Here is a 7,569-nt window from a genome sequence, read left to right as displayed (position 1 = left end):
AACCATATGTCAGGAGTGCTCTGATGGTGTTTCCTGCTTGGCAGGGGGTTGGACTCGATGGCCCTTGTGGTCTCTTCCAACTCTATGATTCTATGATTCTATGAAGCAGTTTTTTGCTCCTCCGTTTCTTCTATTTTCTCTCCTTGATTTTGTGTTCCTGTCTCCTCGCCTTGCAAGTTTGCTGTTTTTACCTCCCCCCTCCCAGGCAGCCTCCTTTTTTGCTAGCGTCCCTTATCTCCCTGCCTGATCGCTTGCCATAGAATCATAGAATCATAGAATCATAGAGTTGGAAGAGACCACAAGGGCCATCTAGTCCAACCCCCTGCCAAGCAGGAAACACCATCAGAGCACTCCTGACATATGGTTGTCAAGCCTCTGCTTAAAGACCTCCAAAGAAGGAGACTCCACCACACTCCTTGGCAGCAAATTCCACTGTCGAACAGCTCTTACTGTCAGGAAGTTCTTCCTAATGTTTAGGTGGAATCTTCTTTCTTGTAGTTTGGATCCATTGCTCCGTGTCCGCTTCTCTGGAGCAGCAGAAAACAACCTTTCTCCCTCCTCCATGTGACATCCCTTCATATATTTGAACATGGCTATCATATCACCCCTTAACCTCCTCTTCTCCAGGCTAAACATGCCCAGCTCCCTTAGCCGTTCCTCATAAGGCATCGTTTCCAGGCCTTTGACCATTTTGGTTGCCCTCCTCTGGACACGTTCCAGTTTGTCAGTGTCCTTCTTGAACTGTGGTGCCCAGAACTGGACACAGTACTCCAGGTGAGGTCTGACCAGAGCAGAATACAGTGGCACTATTACTTCCCTTGATCTAGATGCTATACTCCTATTGATGCAGCCCAGAATTGCATTGGCTTTTTTAGCTGTCGCGTCACACTGTTGGCTCATGTCAAGTTTGTGGTCAACCAAGACTCCTAGATCCTTTTCACATGTACTGCTCTCAAGCCAGGTGTCACCCATCTTGTATTTGTGCCTCTCATTTTTTTTGCCCAAGTGCAATACTTTACATTTCTCCCTGTTAAAGTTCATCTTGTTTGTTTTGGCCCAGTTCTCTAATCTGTCAAGGTCGTTTTGAAGTGTGATCCTGTCCTCTGGGGTGTTAGCCACCCCTCCCAGTTTGGTGTCATCTGCAAATTTGATCAGGATGCCCTTGAGTCCATCCTCCAAGTCGTTGATAAAGATGTTGAATAAGACCGGGCCCAAGACAGCCATCAGTGGCTTTGTTTCAACACCCCCTTCCCTCTTTCCAAAAAAAAGAAAAGGATGATCTGCTTTTATCCCCTGGGCAATTCGGCTCCAGGGACCACACATTCGCTCCATAAGACGCACAGACATTTCCCCTTACTTTTTAGGAAGAAAAAAGTGTGTCTTGTGGAGCGAAAAATACGGTACGTAAAATAAAAACAACAACCCAACAACCTCCCACGTGAAAAAAAAAAATCACATTTTAAAAGGGCATAGGATCCTGGCAACTTTTAAAGTAAGGCAATTAACAAACTGCTCATTGGAAAGATAATGATCTCAGAAATGTCTGCAGCAATATTTGTTGGCAACCCAATTGGCTGAGTGTCTGGTTTACTCCTGTGGCTTTTCTTCTCCCAAAGATGTCCTGCAAGGCAGCAGGTATGGGTTTTTCCTCGGGGTTTACTCCCGAAGCCTTTCTGACGAATGCATATAGCCAGAAGGCAGCAGAGGTTTAGGACCAGAGTTTTCCTTCTCCTAGATGGGCTACCTTCCCAGTGGACAAGCCCTACCTGCCCCTAAGGGCGGTGTAAGTAATAAACAAGCAAGCAAGCAAAGCCATCTCCATCTTTCACCTAAGATGCGCTCCTCTCCTGTCTTTCACCTGGCTGGGATGAAAAGGGGCAGGCAAGTTTCACCATAGGAAGAGAAGAAGAGTCTGTTAGATCCAGCATCTTTTTCAGCCAGTGGCCAAATGCCCTCAAGGGAAACCCATAAGTTTCCTCTGCCTGAGAGCTATGAATTGCTGCTGGCAGCCAAAGCAGACGATACTGAGTTAGGTGGCTGAAAAACATTATATATCGCTTGGGAAGACAGGTGAACCAATGCCAGTGTACTGGAAGAAGCAAAGTGTTGAAGCAATGATTCTTCATCATCAACTTCATTGGACTGGTCATCTGGTGCGGATGCCTGATGATTGTCTTCCAATGCAACTACTCTATTTCCAACTTAAAAATGGAAAGCTTAATGCTGGTGGTCAACCAAAGAGGTTTAAAGACTCTCTCAAGGCAAATCTTTAAAAATGTAGTATATAAAGAGAAATTTCCTGGAAGTAAAAATTAGGCTTAGGGGTAAAATAAGATTATGTTGTCAATAAATATTAAGGATTGGAGTATTAATAAAGGTGAAGAAGTTAGTAAATGAAAGAAGTTAATATTATTAGAACTGTGAATTTGCAGAACTGCTAAACAGGTGATAGAATGAAATTCAGTTAGAGGGGATTCGAGGAAGTCAGTTATCAGTGTAATGAAATTAGGATTGGGAAGTTAAAATCTTTTTTTTTCTTTTTTTAATGTGTTTTTATTTATTTTTATGTATTGTAATGTTTTTGTTTTTTGTTTTTCCCTTGTTTATTTCTTACGTCATAAATGTGAAAATCAATAAAAAAATTTGAAAAAAATTAAAATGTAGTATAAACACTGACAACTGGGAAACACTGGCCTGCAAGTGCTGCAACTGGAGAACAGCCTTGACCAAAGGTGTCATGGGCTTTGAAGACACTCGAACTCAGGACAAAAGGGAGAAACGTGCTAAGAGGAAGGCACGCTTGGCAAACCCTCACCATTATCAACTCCCGCCCGGAAACCAATGTCCCCACTATGGAAGGATGTGTGGATCCAGAATTGGCCTCCACAGTCACTTACGGACTCATCGTTAAAACCGTGTTTATGGAAGACAATCTTACTCAGCTACCAGGGATTGCCAAAGAAGAAGATAGCCCAAGATCACATGGAAGATGGAGCAAGATTGTTTTCTCCTGCTTTGTAGAGTAGGACTCGAACCCATGGCTTCAAGTTACAAGAATGGAAATTCCGACTAAACATCAGGAAGAACTTTCTGACAGCAATAGCTGTCTACATTTTATATGTGCCTTGTTCAGATGTTGTGAGTTTGTACTTATCTTCTATCCATTGGTTGGAGGGAACCCCATTTATATTTTTCCAGTTCTTTAATACCTGTCTGCCATGCTGGTGTTGGTGCAAAAAAATGGAAAACAGATAACGAAAGAAAAGAGGCGTCTCGAACTGCTAGAATATGTGGAGTTAGCAGGCATGGCCACCAGAATAAGAAACCAAAATGATGATCCCAGGAGTAAAAAAAGGTTTTATTTAAATATGCAACGACAGCAGCATGAATATTATTAGCTAAGTACTGGAAAGAAGCACGTGTTCCAGCGAAAGAAGATTGGCAAATCAAATTAATGGAATATGCTGAAATAGCTAAATTGACGTTAAAACTAAGAAGAATAGACAACAACGGATTTAAAGAAGAATGGAAGGACTTTATTGCATATATACAAAAGCACTGTACACAGGTCAATCAATACATTGGCAGGATTTTGAAGTACTTGTAATGTGATTATGAATAAGATAATAAGTAAAAACAATGACTTTTCAGGCTACAGAGGATGTGAAGAAATACAATGTAACCAAGGAAGGGTTCAGGGGCAAGTCAATTTTTTAAATATTTGGACATGAGTATATATTGTTATTGTATAAGTTTGTTATTTTTGGAAAATTAATAAAATGTTATATAAAAAAGGAAAGAAACCAAAATGATAAAAGATATAAGGAAGACTGGGTATTATTTATTGATTATATGAACAAAAATTATAAGCAGGCAATTAGCCTAGCAGGATGGTAATATTTTCAGCAGCATAAGTTAGAACTAGAATTAATGGGATGAGCAGAGAAAGATTGGGGAAACTAAGAAGACGCGAAAGGAAGTGGAAGTCCGTCAGTTACCGTATCGTTTTTAAAAATGTAATAGAATATCTAACATGTAATTTTATTTTTCCTATTTCCTATTGCTTTCGGGGGCGTTTCTTGTGTTGAAATGTATCAGAAATGCAAATTTAAAAAATAAATACCTGTCTTTTTGCAGTAGTAAGGGAGTTCATTCTTATTGTCCCCTTGTTAGGTCCCATGTATTGGGGATATAATTCAAAAGGGTACTTTCCTCTGCAAATTTAAGATATTTCCATACAGTTACATTAATTGTCTCTGTTACCCTATGCTAAAAATTTGCGAATACATTGGTAAGAACATATGTTTAAAAAAGGTATTGACCCTGTTCAGGGTGGATTTGATTTAAATCAAATCGATTTAAATCACTAGTCAATAAGACTTGATTTAAATCACTAGCCAATAAGACTTGATTTAAATCACTTTCTGTTTCTTTTTTACAGAAAGACTCATTCTTGCTGGTATAATCTTAATATTTACAACCAGATGAAGGTTTCATTTTTGGAATAACAAATTTTCAGAATAGTTTTTACAGTTATATCAAAAATTACTGATTTGGTTATACTATTAGAAATACACTGACAGATAATTATGAAATTATTGTGAGGTTTAATAAGTTAACTGCTTATATTTGGACAACTTTTCTGCTGTACTTTATTGGAAGGAGAAAAATGATCATTTCCTTAATAACAATTAAAATAATTTATTTAATGAAAACAATAACATTATAGCAGATGTATCAATGTTTGTTAACTGATGTGGTTAAACTTTTTTTTTTAAAAAAATCCTTTTTAAAAAATCTGATTATTTTGATTTTTTTAAATTAAAAAAATCATCAATTTTTATCCACCCTGACCCTGTTACATCTCTAGCAGCTAATGTTTTGTGCCTCTTGCACCGCTTTGATCTGGAATATGGAAGGCAGTTTGCATTAACAAACGTAATAGCGCTAGAGGGCAATGTTGCATAGCTTTCTCTGCCAGCGCTGAAAAGCACCCAGGATAAATTCCCTTTCAGTTGCTCTGGGCACGTCTCCCCTCATTAAGTTTTGATATGCATACCCCTAAAAAGCGTGAATGCGGTGTACAAGTTTGCAAAGATAGGGTCTCATTGTGGGTAGGGATAGTCAAGGAATTCAATTCAGTTTACATTGAGAGGTGAGCTTACTCGATCCACACTCACGGAAGCAAAATGTAAACCAGAACCAAAACAAAATTTGCACTTCTCTGGATTTTGCAATGCAGTCACCCAGCTAAGCCTTATGAACGAAAGTGGGATGAAGACTGTTGAAAAAATGCACTTGTGTGAAAATAACATCCAAAATGCATTATATTGTGGGTGGGGATCCTTTGAGAGCGCAAAATATGGTCTGAAGCTCAACATCAAAAAAACGAAGATCATGGCCACTGGGCCCATCACCTCCTGGCAAATAGAAGGGGAAGAAATGGAGGCAGTGAGAGATTTTACTTTCTTGGGCTCCATGATCACTGCAGATTGTGACAGCAGCCACGAAATTAAAAGATGCCTGCTTCTTGGGAGAAAAGCAATGACAAACCTAGACAGCATCTTAAAAAGCAGAGACATCACCTTGCCAACAAAGGTCCGTATAGTTAAAGCTATGGTTTTCCCAGGAGTGATGTGTGGAAGTGAGAGCTGGACCATGAAGAAGGCTGATCGCCGAAGAATGGATGCTTTTTGAATTATAGTGCTGGAGGAGACTCTTGAGAGTCCCGTGGACTGCAAGAAGATCCAACCTCTCCATTCTGAAGGAAATCAGCCCGGAGCGCTCACTGGAAGGACAGATCCTGAAGCTGAGGCTCCAATACTTTGGCCACCTCATGAGAAGAGAAGACTCCCTGGAAAAGACCCTGATGGAGGGCACAAGGAGAAGGGGACGACAGAGGACGAGATGGTGGGACAGTGTTCTCGAAGTGACCAGCATGAGTCTGACCAAACTGTGGGAGGCAGTGGAAGACAGGAGTGCCTGGCGTGCTCTGGTCCATGGGGTCACGAAGAGTCGGACACGACTAAACGACTAAACAACAACAATCCTTTGAAAATGTGTATATCAGGCAAAATGGAAAGAAATCAGTCTATTGACGTCAGGCAGATGCCTTCACTGTACTTTTTCGGGCACCTGCTAAACACATTTTTGTTTATGCAAGACGTTTAGAAAGTTGATGTGTGTTTTAAATATGTTCTTGGTTTATTGCTGACCATTCTTCCTTAGTCTTGGTTTCCAGACCAGTTATTCTCCTGGCCGCCCTCCTCTGAAGCTTGCTTCTTTTGTCTGACTGACGAAGAATTCAGCATAACTTGTAAGCCTGCATGCTCTTATATTGGCAGATAAAGAGACACACATCTCAAACCTTTCTTTTTCTTTTTCTTCTTCTTAACTTACATCTCCGATTCTCCCCCTGCCCCACACCCAGCCATTCGACTTCTGGATATCACATTGCAAAAAATCAATTGAGAAGTCAGAAGGGACCCATTTGTTTTATTTCTATGGCATGGGTAGGCAAACTAAGTCCTGGGGGCCGGATCCAGCCCAACCGCCTTCTTAATCCGGCCCACGGGAGTCAGCATGTTTTTACACGAGTAGAATGTGTCCTTTTATTTAAAATGCACCTCTGGGTTATTTGTGGGGCATAGGAACTCATTCATTCTCCTCACCCCCCCCAAAAAAAATACGGACACAGATTTGCAGAATTTGCGTGCACTGCTGTTTATGTATAGATGCAAATTTGCACTGAAACACGGAAGAATTTTCATGAGTATTCTTTTATTCTTATTATGAAAACTGAATTTTTGTAGAAACATGGAGAACTGAATTTGCAACTGGGAAATTGAGAAGTTGGGACAGATTCATCTGTCCTTACAACTTAAGGGAAAGCAATGGCTTTTTCCATTCTCTGGCCCTGGGAGCCTTTCCCAGACCATGACTTTGGGAACAGCACAAGCAGCTGGGAAAAGGAGTTCAGGGATATATATATATATATATATATATATATATACATATATATTCCTAAGTTATGTGTCCTTGTTTCTCAGTGTGATCCTTTTCCATGGATTTGTATGTTTTGTGATATTTTATGCATTGTGTCTTGCCGTTATTTTGATTATAGTTTAGTAATTTTTTATCGTAAGTGATAAGTGTAAACTGTTTAATTATTATTTGCTGATATTTAATTTCACTGTTTACTATTTTATTCTAATGGATCATTGAATATTGCTTTATTTGCTATAAGTTGCTCATTTTAAAGTTATTGTGGCTTATTGCATTGGATCAGATGGTTATTAGGTGTGTGATCTTCGCTGGCTATTTTGTCACTTCTTCAGCTTCTAAACCGCCTTGTGTATAGGAATATAGAAAGGCAGTATACAAATTAACAGTGAAATGCAATGAAATGCAACTGGCTGGGCTTGTCGGGGCTTATTGTTCCTTGCGAACACCGTTAGCTGAATCAGAAATCATGCAGCGTTCAGAAGCATCTCTGCCTGGAAGTGGTCCAGTACTTAAGAGTTGCGCTTATGTTGCAGTTGGGGATTAAATGGAAAGGGAGCAGATGGC

Source organism: Podarcis tiliguerta (assembly GCF_965153285.1).
Source record: "Podarcis tiliguerta genome assembly, chromosome: 1".
Taxonomy (NCBI): domain Eukaryota; kingdom Metazoa; phylum Chordata; class Lepidosauria; order Squamata; family Lacertidae; genus Podarcis; species Podarcis tiliguerta.
This window is presented reverse-complemented; position numbering follows the sequence as displayed.